The sequence below is a fragment of the Glycine soja genome, chromosome 3 (genome assembly GCF_004193775.1).
Source record: "Glycine soja cultivar W05 chromosome 3, ASM419377v2, whole genome shotgun sequence".
NCBI lineage: Eukaryota > Viridiplantae > Streptophyta > Magnoliopsida > Fabales > Fabaceae > Glycine > Glycine soja.
The window spans coordinates 31912100-31925350 of record NC_041004.1 but is presented as its reverse complement, the minus strand read 5'-3'; the positions used below and the strand labels follow the sequence as shown (position 1 = coordinate 31925350).

At 31.1% G+C, this 13251-nt stretch overlaps 1 non-coding gene across 1 annotated transcript; it reads right to left on the bottom strand.

Annotated features, from left to right (window-relative positions):
• Nucleotides 1–12150: 12150 nt before the first annotated feature.
• TRNAE-CUC lies at nt 12151–12223 on the bottom strand. The gene has a single exon. It is a non-coding gene; the product is annotated as a tRNA-Glu (tRNA).
• Between the last annotated feature and the right edge of the window lie 1028 nt (nt 12224–13251).

Genomic DNA, 13251 nt, shown 5'->3' with positions numbered 1-13251 from the left:
TGATTCATCAACTTTTCATCGAGCTAGAATTCTATCAACTTTAACTTTCTATTGATCCAATTGTGTAGCATCATATAATGTGGGGCTTGGAACACGGCCATCTATTTGTCTTCATAATAACTCCTTTCCCGTGACAACCAATTAAAACTGAAATTCCTAGTTGCATACTTGTTTCCGATAAATATGACACAAGATTCACGATTAAAATTAGCCATCAAGTTCAAAGTATAAAATGGAGTTCACACCTAATAAACATTTTCAATTTGTTGAAAACACAATTTAGGAATCATATAATAAGATTAGCGTAATTATTGGAAATTATATATAAGAGATTTTATTACCTTCATCATAACAATCATATCAACTAGATATTGATTATATTTGATAAAACTACTTGAAAAGTTAATTAAAACTCAAAAAATTAACTAAAACATGAAAAGTTAACTGGAAACTAAAAGTTAGAAGTCAATAATTTGAAAGCTGAAAAATTAACTTATTAAATTATAAATATTTAATAAAACTAGTTATTGAAATAGTTAAAAAATGTAAAATAACTAAAAAATAATAAAATTATGATTTATTTAAAGATGATAAGCAAAAAATTTGATATATATTAAGGATAAAAAAATATAAAAAACTAATAATTAAAAATTAATATTTAAAAAAATTACTTCAAATAACGTTTTAAAAAATATTAAAAATTATTAAAAAAAATTATCAAACAATCAAATGAGTTTTTCCATTAATAAAAAACTAAAAATTAATTAAAATATCCTCTGAAACATAATCTCATTACATTACTATATGAGAAGATGTGAGCTCGGATTTCTTAAAAAAGTTTTAGTTTGAATTTTATAAATAAAAAAGAATATCATCGAAAGAGAAATTTTATTAAAGAAGCATGGTCAATCGTGATCTTAGTCGGAGATATTAGTCATAAACTTGGTTAGAAGATCATTTATCTAAAGCTATAATATGATAAAAAAGAAATAGATTTTCTTGAATATTTTCCTAAAGTAGTTGTTGCTACGTTAATATGAACATATAATCAGATTGTATTACCGCACAAAACAACATGAAATGCAATATATTCTACTCCATGTGTTGCACATAATTTCTGCCATCAATTTTTTTTTTGTAGAAATTAATATTTTATGCAATCAATGTATCTATAGCACAGGTTCTAGAGCTACATTCCTATATTCTTGTTTTTTTTTTTTTTTTCCTTTCCTATGGCTTCTGTGAGTTTTGTCTGCATGACTATACTTTCGTTTTTCATCAAAGGAGAAACTCAAATTTGGATTGAAAATTTAAATTATTCTCCGACTACTACTCTTTTAATCATTGTGACAATACAATGTCATACAAATTTCTCACAATGATATTTTTCATGAGTGCACAAAATACATTAAAATTAATTGTCATTTATGAGAATGTTTGGTTTGATAGGGGAGAAATTTTTACATGTCCAAAGAATCATGGATCTTGTGAATTATGTTTGTTGAGAATGAATAAAATTTATTTGATTAATAATTAAAATCTTATGATAAGTTTCTTAAAAATTAATGAATTATATAATATTTTTATTACATTAAATAATTTAATAAAAAGTAATATGATATTATATTGTAATAAAAAAATATTTGAAAAAAATAAGATTCTCACGTCTCATGATAATTTTTTTGTGAAAAATAATTTAAAACACATCCTCAAGAAAAATTATTTATGAGAAATGTTATTTTTTTAAAATTGATAACAAATATAGAAAATTAAATTTCTCAAACCTAACATCCTCGGAAAACAAAATTTTTATCTCCTACCCCTATATCTCATCATGTTGGTGACAGCTTTTTAATCCTAAAAACTTAATTGTTGCCTACTACATATAAGTAACCAGAAAAAACAAGAAATGCTGTATGCCCTACTCCTTCCAACCAATGCTGCCCATATTTTCTGTTATCATAACAAGACATAAATCTGGAAAAACTTTTAGAAATTGGCGTGCTTCGTCTCCACCAAAAATGCACAACCTTGCTAAGATAGACAAGAGATAATAACATAAGAGGGACAGATCGAACACGAACATTTCCACTCAGAATTGCATAGGCTTGTAATATCATGATACAATTTAAACTGAATAACTACAAAAAAAATCCACTAAATAAATTATTGGTCGAAAGGAATATTCTAAACATTCCACTAAACAAAAGTATCAAAATATAACCCAGTTGATCAATCAACTTAGTTATAGTAATAAAAGATTTGGGTAGTATGCATGGATTCATAAGTTTGATTTTTAATGTCACCATTGTAAAAATAAAAAATAAAAAATATAAACATTCATTTTCATCGACTAATGTCTCACTGAACACCCAATTGCATAAACCCGGCAGATTCAAAATCTCCTCGATGGATGTTACCAATATTTACTTGAAAATATCTTTATTTCACCATGTTAATGTTATATCTCTCCAAAACTGCCAACTCGTCTCATCTCATCCTCGCTGAAAGCTACATTACGTTGCTGCCTATTACAAATTTGTTACAAACTTCTGGTTAATTAAGAATGCAAGCAATCATCATCTTTAGATATAGTACGAGGTGAAGCCCAAAAATTTGATATGTTGTGTGTGTGTGGACAAAAATCATTGCACTGACTTAGTGGACTTCCATTTATTTTGTGCAAAGAAACAAGGGGAATTGCTACATGCACTGGTAAAATTGCTGGTACACCCAACAACTGTGCGTGATTATTGTTTTACCCTTTTGTAAAATTGATATGGATTGGGTAATCCATAAGCTTCATATGGATTGACCAATCCATAAGTCTCATATAAATTGGGGACGTTCTAACCAACTGACTTAATAGGTCAATGATGTTATAAAATAATTAATGTTGTTATATATAACATTAAAATTTTTAATGTATATTTAATGTGCATGTAAATTTAAATAATAAATTTTGTAACAATTAATTTTGATATAATAATTAATATATTTACATATATAAATTGTAAATAAAAATCATATGTTTATTAACATAAATCTACTATTGTATTTTTTGATCTTATTACAATTGATTTTGATCTAATAATATATTATTTTTACATATATAAATTTTAAATAAAAATCATAGGTTTCATAAAAATTCATATATGTAAACATATTAATTATTATATCAAAATTAATTGTCACAAAATTTATTATTTAAATTTATATGTGCATTAAATATACATTAGAAATTTTAGTGTTATATATAGCGAAATTAATTATTTTATAGTATAATTGGTCTATTAGCTTAATTGATTAGAGCGTTGTGCTAATAACGCAAAAGTCATATGTTTAATTCTTGCTTGGACCATTAATTTTAAATTAATTCGTAAAACATATTTTTGAAAAAAAATTAAAAAAAAATCGTTTGGACCACTTACAAGTTGCAAAAAATAAAATATGTATGGATTGTTCCAAAAACATCAATAATAAAACAAATAAACAAACTCACAAATAAAGATGAATGAGTTTAGTAAAGTGAAAAGCAAAATAAAAAAAATGATAGAAAGGAAAGAAATTAATCCTTAATGTTACCTAAAGATGTGTTACTTTATATTTTGAATAAAATTTATTTAACTAGTTTGTAAGATACTAAAATATGTTTTTCATTTTTATAAATATAAAAATATTTAAAATTTCTCACTTAAAATTTTCAATATGTTTTTTCGTTTTTATAGAATTAACACACTTAAGTTTTATGAAGATAAAATGTATTGAAAATTTTATAAGAACGAATTTAAAACATTTTCATGTTTATGAAGAAAAAAAAACATATTTTAACCTAAGATATTCTTAACCATACTTCAAGTCTCAAATAATCAACTCATTTACTCATTCTTTTAAAAGATAATTTTGATGGATACCCATTCTTCATAAAACAAGGGTTGCTCAATAAAACAAAATATTTTGGTTTGTCTACAAGATAATAGAAAGAAGTCATGGCCCATTGGCCCGGCCCTTGAGAACATCTATATGATAAAGTGGTTCGTTGTATTTCTTTTGTTGTTGCTTTCAGTCGTGGTTGTGCTTCGTCCATCTAGGGTCGGTCTTATATTTTATGGGCCTTGAAATAAACATAAATAAGGGTCCTATATATATATATATATATATATATATATATATATATATATATATCATTTTGTATTCTTACTTCCTATTTTGTTCATTGATCCCTAGTCCGCTGATCTTTGGTATCAGAGCTTGATGGGAAAGTAGGAGTAGTGTCCGTAAGGGCATATGTTAACTGAACTCATGGATCTGAACTGTGTACAGTAATTTTAATTTAAACAGTATACGTTTGAACAGTATTTTCTGGAAGCACAACAGTATGATATTTTAGTTGAATGATACTGTAGCAATAAGTCCCGTGGTTGAGAAAGGACAGTAAGGCTAAGATGTATTGTTCAAATAAAATCTTGAGACATAATATATTGGTGGCTATAGGAGTAGTGTTCAAACTATATTATTCGTTTTAAAAAAATCTTCTTTATTTTTCAGATCCAGGAAATTCAGTAACATATAACCTTATGGAAACATTTCTATGGAACCATATGACGGCAAAGATACTAGAGGATGAATCCAATATGTCTTGCCTTTTACGTTCTTTCTCTCGCATTTCTTTTAGTTCAAACTCCTCTTCTTCAATGAATTCACCCAAAACCAATAACTTACTCAATGAACAAGACAACCAAACCCAAGAGGTCGTCCCAAAGCATAATCTCTTCGATGAGGAAGTCCGATTCGAAGACATAAATCAAAATATGGATGACTGGAACATCCCAGAAATCCCTCAGGATATGTTGTACATCCCTGAGACAATTAAAGATAAACATAATTTTGATTATATAATCAAAATAGTAGAAAATAATATTCCTCTAGGACAAGATATAGGAGAAGAATTTCATCTGCTTTCAAAAAATTCAATTTATGAACATAGCCGTAAATACAAGTATTTACATATCGGTTGTGTACAGGTAGCCATCAAACCCTTAATTGATTTGGGCATAGATGCTGCAGTTTTAATGTGCCTTAGAGATATTAGGCATAACAAGTTTGAAGATTCCTTAATTGGAACAGTAGAAACAAGCTTAGGACAAGGTCCAGTATACTTCAACTGTTATCCAAACAAAACGGTGAGTCTAATGGACAAAAACATTCTTGACTCTCTGTTTTTAAATATCCACTTTCATGGCCTTGACATGAAAGAAGGATCAATTTCAGCAGCTTTGATATATAGGATTCAGTACAAAGTAATGAATACTTGTGCATCTAGAGTCCTGCTAAAACCTCAAAGAGGAGAAACAACTTTGTTTATCACTGATATGACAAAGGCTAACGTTTCTCTCCCGAGAAAAATAAAATGGGATGAAGTAACTCTTCCCGAAAGATGGGCCATGGATAAGGTGATGGAAGCTTGCTTGTGGAGCTTCTATGGAGGCTGGATCTTTGAGCTTCAATGAGGTCCTTTAATGGTGGTTTTCCACCATGGAGATGCAGCGGAAGACAAAGGAGAAGAGGGGAGAGAAGGCGCCATCCACTAGGGAATAAGCCATGGAAGAAGGAGCTTCACCACCAAGATGAGCCTTGGATAAGAAGCTTGGAAGGATGCTTCAATGGAGGAAAAGAAGCTTGGAAGGATGCTTCACCAGATCTAAGTCACACAACCAATTCCCTACTATAAACATCCAAGGATTAGATACTACTTCTAGTATATCTAGAACAACTTACAACCAAGAACAGGAGGACGACCAAAAGTCGATCCAATCCCCAACTTATTCTTCTATGGAACCTTATGATGTTATCTAACAACTTTAGCATTGATAAGGAAACCCTTAGGAAAGATTTTTATTCTCTGGAGAATGAACTTCAAAGGAGATGGTTTTTCCAACATTACAAGGATGCAACAGAAAATAGATCCAAGACAAGTTCTATGAATTTGTCTAAAGAGTCAAAATTAATGTTCTTTTCTTTGATTGGTTTCATGCTTATACCATCAGAAAGGATATAGATTACCCTTGGAAACAAGACATCGTAGGAGATCCAACAACAAATGTCATAACAAACTTGTAAATGAAGGACGGTGAATTAATCCAATCGGAATTACCTCCCGCAACACAATATCAACTACCAAATGTCAAAGACAGTAACAATAAACATGTCATGGTAGTTCCATTTAAGACAAAAGATGTCAATGAGGAAGTAACCTCCAAAGACATTAAGAGCCTAATGGAACAGGCAAATTATACCAATAAGTATTTACAAGTTTTAGGAGAAACCATTAAAACTAAGGTAGTTCCTAAACAAAAATCAGTTGAGGAAGCTTCGCCAAGTATTCTCATTGAAAAACCATTATTCAAACCTTTCAAAGTTAGTGATAAAGCTAAACGAAAAATTAGGGAACTTAGAAAAACTAAATCCTTAATTGAAGGAGTAGGAGACAACCATAGTGAATTACTATACAAAATTGGTAGTTTACTTAAGGTCATTCCAGAAACACCCCAAACTTCAGAAAATACATCCAAAATGGTAACAAGAAGTACCTCCAAATTAATTAATGTTATTAATGAAGATAGTGACCAAAACTCAGAAAATGCAACTGAGATAGGATTAGTATCAGAAAAGAATATAAATCCAATTAATTCCAAACACTGGAAAACACCCTATAAATTATATTATCAACGTCCAACTGCCCCTGACCTTCTATTATAAGAAAAAGGTGAAAACAATTTTAAGAGTTTTAGTGCAAACAACATCTATGAATGGAACATAGATGCACAAACAAAGTATAACATCATGGATACACTCCAACATATGACTATGGTAGCTACAACCTACCAAACCTCCCATGAATGTTCGGAAGAAACCATTATAGATATTTTAGTGGTAGGATTTTCCGGACAATTAAAAGGTTGGTGGGATAATTATCTCACGAATGAAGAAAAATAAAAAATTTACAGTGCGGTTAAGACAGATCTCAATGGAAAAGTCATTACTAATGACAAAGATAAAGAGATTCCTGATGCTGTTAATACATTAATTTTTACAATAGCTCAACACTTCATTGGAGACCCATCTCTGTGGAAAGATAGGTCTGCAGAATTGTTGTCAAACCTTAAGTGTAGAACCTTAGCAGACTTTAAGTGGTACAAAGATACTTTCCTAACTAGGGTTTACACTAGAGAAGATAGTCAACAACCTTTTTGGAAAGAAAATTTTTTAGCTGGTCTTCCAAGATTATTAGGAGACAAGGTTAGAGATAAAATTCATAGTCAATCTGCCAATGGAGACATTCCATATGAAAGCTTAAGCTATGGTCAATTAATTTCTTATGTCCAAAAGGTAGCCTTAAAATTTTGTCAGGATGACAAAATTCAGAGGCAATTAGCCAAAGAAAAGGCTCAAACAAAGAAAGATTTAGGTTCTTTCTGCGAACAATTTGGTCTACCGGCAGTCCAAAACAAAAGAAAAAACAATCCTCTAGGAGAGAAATCCATGAGAATAAACCAGTCAATAAAAAGAGATTTCCAAGAAGGAGATACTCACACAAACCCTTAACCAGTAAAGAAATAGAAAATCCTAAACAAAAAATAAAATAAAAAATTACATGTTACAATTGTGGAAAACAAGACCACATTAGTAAATATTGTGGACTAAAAAAGAAGTTAAGAAACCTTAACTTAGAACCAGCTATTGAAGAGCAAATAAACAATTTGCTTATAGAAACCTCGGAGGAAGAAACAGAAACTTCATCCTCTGTGCTCTCCAATGAAAACCTAAACCTAATCCAACAAGATGACCAACTATAATCAACAGATGATGATGGACAAATCAATACTCTAACGAGAGAACAAGATCTCTTGTTTGAAGCAATCAATTCTATACCTGACCCCCAGGAAAAGAAGGTTTTTCTGGAAAAACTCAAGAAAACATTAGAAGTAAAACCTAGACAAAAGGATTTTATTACAAATAATAAATTTGATGTAAGTAACATATTCAAAAGATTAGAAAACTCTTCAGCCAAACCAACAACAATCCAAGATCTTCAAACAGAGATAAATAATCTAAAAAAGGAAGTGAAAGAACTTCATCAACAACAAGAAATTCATCAGATCATTCTTTCTCAGCTTGAGGAAGATAGTGATTATGAAAGTGTCAACAACAGTGAAGAAAACCAACCAGATAATCTAGAAGATGATATGTTTATGGGATTAATCAACAAGATTAAAATCCAAAATTTTTACATAAACCTAAAAGTAATTATTAATGATTTTGTTTTAGATACAATGGTCCTATTTGACACAGGGGCTGATTCAAACTATATTTTAGAAGGATTAATTCCTACAAAATTCTTTAAGAAAACCTCAGAAAAATTAAGTTCAACAAATGGCTCAAAATTAAAGATTAATTTTAAGTTATCAAATGCAATCATCGAAAACCAAGGTCTTAGGATTAACACAAACTTTCTTCTGGTAAAAAACCTTAAGAACAAAGTGATCCTAGGAACTCCCTTCATTAAAGCCTTGTTTCCAATTCAAATATCCAATAAAGGAATAACTACAAATTATTTAGGAAGAAAAATTATATTTAATTTCTCTACTAAACCAATCTCCAGAAATATAAATCTTATAGAAAATAATATTAACCAAATTAACTTCTTAAAAGAAGAAGTATCTTTTAATAATATTCAGATACAACTGGGAAAACCCTAAGTAAAAGAAAAAATTCAATCTTTATTAAGTCATATCGAATCAACTGTCTGTTCTGATTTGCCACATGCATTTTGGGATAGAAAGAAATATATTGTTGATCTCTCTTATGAGAAAGACTTTAGGGAAAAACAAATTCCCACAAAAGTCAAACCAATTCAAATGAACGAAGAACTCCTTCAATAATGCCAACAGGAAATCAAGGATTTGCTTGATAAAGGCCTAATCCGGAAAAGCAAAAGCCCATGGTCTTGTGCGACTTTTTATGTCAATAAACAATCTGAGCTTGAGCGTTGAACACCCCGCTTAGTCATAAATTACAAACCACTAAATCAAGCATTACAATGGATTAGGTATCCTATTCCAAACAAAAAAGATTTACTTAACAGATTAAATTCTGCAAAAATATTTTCAAAATTTGATATGAAATCTGGATTTTGGCAAATCCAAATCCAAGAATCAGATAGGTACAAAACAGCGTTTACTGTACCTTTCGGGCAATATGAATCGAATGTGATGCCATTCGGACTAAAGAATGCCCCTTCAGAATTTCAAAAAATTATGATTGATATTTTTAATCCCTATTCAAAATTTGTCATTGTCTACATAGATGATGTTTTAATCTTTTCCCAAAACATTGACCAACATTTCAAACATCTCCAGACTTTCATCCATATCATCAAACAGAATGGTTTGGCAGTCTCCAAATCAAAAATCAATTTTTTCCAAACTCAAATTCGATTCCTTGGTCACAATATATATCAAGGAACAATCATTCCAATAGAAAGGTCAATAGAGTTTGCTAGAAAATTTCCCAACCAAATCTTAGACAAAACCCAGTTACAAAGATTTCTAGGTTGTCTAAATTATGTAGGAGAATTTGTCCCCTATTTAAACAATATTGTCAAGCCATTGCATGATAGGCTGAAGAAAAATCTGCCTCCTTGGTCTGATCTCCATACCGAAACAGTTAAAGAGATCAAACTCAAAGTCCAATCTATAAAATGCATTTGTCTTCCTATTCCTCAGGCCTTTAAAATTGTCGAAACTGATGCATCAGACAAAGGTTATGGTGGCATCCTGAAATAAAGAGTACATGGTCAAGATCATGTCATTGCATATAAATCAAAATATTGGAACCCTGCACAATTAAAATATTCAACTGTTAAAAAAGAAGTTTTAGCAATTGTTTTGTGCATTTCCAAATTTCAATCAGATTTATTAAATCAAAAATTTTTAATCAGGGTTGATTGCAAGTCAGCCAAAGATATTTTACAAAAGGATGTTAAAAACCTTGCCTCAAAACAAATTTTTGCAAGATGGCAAGCAATTTTAAGTGTCTTTGATTATGACATAGAATATATCAAGGGCACCTCAAACTCTCTACCTGACTACCTTACCTATGAATTCTTACAGAAAAATGGTAATGCCTCCTAAGGCATCAGGAGCCTCCCTGAGAGGAGGTCGAAGTACAGGAAAAGGATCTAGGCTGGCTCTACCGGAGTTGTCCACTAAAAAATCATCAACTTCTTCTGGGTCACCAACCTAGGTTGGGTCATCCACCCAGAAAACCAATTTTGAAGGGTCATCGACCCAGATTATCTCAGTCAAACCTAAGTCATCCACTCAGGAATCCCCCAAACCGGCAACCGCCAAACAAACATCGGCTGACTATGCCTGGCCAATTGAAACCCTTCAGGCCCTTCAAGACATGGGTCTAACCAAATTTCCGAAAATAATAAAAAAATCTTGGGCAGATATTGCCTTAGAATTTGACGATGATTCTGAATCAAATTTACAAACAATGATCCAAAATACATCAATGACCAAAACAACTACCAATCCTAAAGGGAAACTACCCCTAGCCAAAGTACAAACACCACCTACCAAACAAACTAGCAATTATATTTATAAAAATAAATTTTCAACTGTTTTGCAGATGGAACCTGGATTTTGGGACAAAAACCCATTTAAGGCAACAACCAAGGCTTTCCCGTCAGGATTTCACTACAAACCAACTACCATCCTGAAGTCATGGACTTTTTATGAATTAATTTTGGTAGACTCAAATTTAGTGTGTATCAAACATTTCAAAGACCCAAAAGACCAAACATTGAACACCCACTCAACAATCCAAATACTAAAGTTCTTCAACCAAGACATTTTTGGTTCGGACTTAAACAAAGGAAAGAGATTTTCAGTATCATTTGACCCAGTAGGTTATACCTATTGGGATTATATTGATGCTTGGACTAAGATTTTTTGGCACCAAAATACCCGCTTCAAGCATTCATGGCTGATATATTTCGAAACCAACACAATTTATAATTTTCCAAATTGGTTTTTACAATGGTGGGCTTTCTTTGGACCAATTCCAGAAATATTCCCGGAAACAGTCCAACAAGGATTTGCTCAATTTGACAAACAATACAATTCTCAAGAATCACGAATTCCAGCAGATCTTAAATATTTTTTCAGTTTTGCTCTGTCATGGATTTTCTCATGGCAGTATCGTTACAATAAGACCGAAAAAACAAACTAATATCCATCACTGCAAAGACATGCATTTGTAAAATGGTGGACTCAATTCAACTCATCCAAAGCAGATCCAAAACAAGTGAAACTCTGGTTCAAATCCTATCCAGAATTCCTCAAAGCAACTGATCCAGAAACTTCTGTGTTTTTAAATCAAAAGTCCCATCTGGCAGCATTTTTAGCAGGATCAAAATCTAAAGAGATCCTAACTAAAAACCTTAAGGAAGTTCTGCAAATGTTACAGCAAGAGGAAGAAGGTTCATCCTCAAAGAAGGAAGAAACAAGCTCTGCTGAAGAAGAAGAAGACCCTTTTTACCAAAACGAAGATGATTGTTTTGGTATTTGTTTAGATTAACAGTAATTTCGGTTACAAGACCGTCTGTATGTAATTAATTTGTAATTTTGGACAATACTACCTGTCCTGTAGCAAATAAGTCCCGGTCAAAACTAATTGTTTTGTAGCAAACAGTCAAATAGTTTCGGTCAAAACTACCGGCAACTACCGGTCAAATAATTTTGGCTATATAAGGAGTCCTCAACCATATTGTGAGGCACCCTTTCATTTGGTCATTTTTTAGGTTTCTGAGAGGAGGTGCTCTGAAAGAACAACTTTTGTAAGCGCTTCTTTCAAGTTTTAATAAATTTCTATTTCTCATCCGTCTCCCCTCTCCCTCTTGTACCGATCCTGTGCGGCTCTGCCGCCACTTCGGTTTCTTTGTTTATGAAAACCTGGGATTTGTAAGCCGGTCTCTGGTGTGCCCTTGATACTTGTTGTAAAAATTTTAATTTCAATTTCCTTTTATCATTTTGCATTCTTACTTCCTATTTGTCCGTTGATCCCTACTCCGCTGATCTCTGGTTCCGTTGCTGGGACATGAACCCGGGTCTCTCGGGTGAGAGCCGAGTATCCTAACCAACTAGACTACAACGGAAAGAGTCAAAATTAAAAATTATATGGCTTATTGCATTTAGCTAGTGACTAACAAAGTTTTAACCAATTTTATAAATATGCATTATCTTTTTTCTTTAATCAACTCCTATGTTATCATGAGCAAAATTTTTCTCTTGTAAAATTTTCGCTTCGCCTATCATCTACAAAACAAAATACATAAATTATCACAAAAAGTAGTTTCTTAGAGCATTCCAAGAAACAAAATCATTAATGATAACATCAACATCAATATTTTCTAACATATCCTTCTTAATAGATAAAATTTCCAAATCACTCAATCTTTCTTGTGACATTGATGACCTCAACTAGGTTTTTATTAATTTTAATTTTGAAAAACTTCTTTCAGTTGATGCTACAATCACATGCACAATTAATAAAATTTTATAAGCAATTAAAACATTTGGATAATAATCTGCAGCTTTGACAAACTCGAGAATTTCAATGATTGAGATTAACTCATCAGGCAAAGTCATTTTTAATACTTTCAATTTAGAGGAAAAAAATAATCTAAAATGACATCTGATGAATCACCATGAGAAAAGGTAGAGTGAACATCAGCACCACATTTAATGACATTAACTTCTTTGAATCAAACAGAAATCTAAAAGCAATTTCAAATATTTTTAATTGCTCAAATCTATTCTTTAAAGTAGTAATTGCCATATCCACCAATAACTAAAAAATAATTAATTCTACACGACTCATCAATTGACTGGATTTCTTCATCTTGATTATTCTCATCAAATTGTTTTTTTTCTTTCTAATAACACGATGTTTTGTTGGAAGTATAGGCTCGACATCCATATCAATGGCAACACTTTTAGCAATATTCATACTAAATGTGAAGCCTTCATCTCTATACTTTTCAAAATACAACAATACATTTTTAATTGTTTTATGGTAGTGCCAATGCACATAGACTTGGCATCATCACAAGATTTTTGTAATTCCAACAAAGCCAATCTTATTTGGGGACCTTGAAATCTAATAGCTTTAACACTTTTAATT